This window comes from Balaenoptera physalus (assembly GCF_965194825.1).
Source record: "Balaenoptera physalus genome assembly, chromosome: 12".
In the NCBI taxonomy this organism is placed as follows: domain Eukaryota; kingdom Metazoa; phylum Chordata; class Mammalia; order Artiodactyla; family Balaenopteridae; genus Balaenoptera; species Balaenoptera physalus.
In genome coordinates, this window is record NC_138897.1 from 20,429,103 (window position 1) to 20,430,028 (window position 926).

Here is a 926-nt window from a genome sequence, read left to right on the forward strand (position 1 = left end):
TTTTATGGAACTAGAACTAAAAATCTTAAAATTTGTATGGAGACACAAAAGACCCCGAACAGCCAAAGCAGTTTTGAGGGAAAAAAACAGAGCTGCAGCAATCAGACTCCCTGACTTCAGACTATACTACAAAGCTACAGTAGTTAAGACAATATGGTACTGGCACAAAAACAGAAACACAGATCAATGGAACAAGATAGAAAGCCCAGAGATAAACCTACGCACCTATGGTCAACTAATCTATGACAAAGGAGGCAAGGATATACAGTGGAGAAAAGACAGTCTCTTCAATAAGCGGTGCTGGGAAAACTGGACAGCTACATGTAAAAGAATGAAATTAGAACACTCCCTAACACCATACACAAAAATAAACTCAAAATGGATTAGAGACCTAACTGTAAGACCGGACACTATAAAACTCTTAGAGGAAAACATAGGAAGAACACTCTTTGACAGAAATCACAGCAAAATCTTTTTTGATCCACCTCCTAGAGTAATGGAAATAAAAACAAAACTAAACAAATGGGACCTAATGAAACTTCAAAGGTTTTGCACAGCAAAGGAAACCATAAACAAGATGAAAAGAAAACCCTCAGAATGGGAGAAAGTATTTGCAAACGAATCCACAGACAAAGGATTAATCTCCAAAATATATAAACAGCTCATGCAGCTCAATAGTGAAAAAAACAAACAACCCAATCCAAAAATGGGCAGAAGACCTAAATAGTCATTTCTCCAAAGAAGACATACAGATGGCCAAGAAGCACATGAAAAGCTGCTCAACATCACTAATTATTAGAGAAATGCAAATCAAAACTACAGTGAGGTATCACCTCACACCAGTTAAAATGGGCATCATCAGAAAATCTACAAACACCAAATGCTGGAGAGGGTGTGGAGAAAAGGGAACACTCTTGCACTGTTGG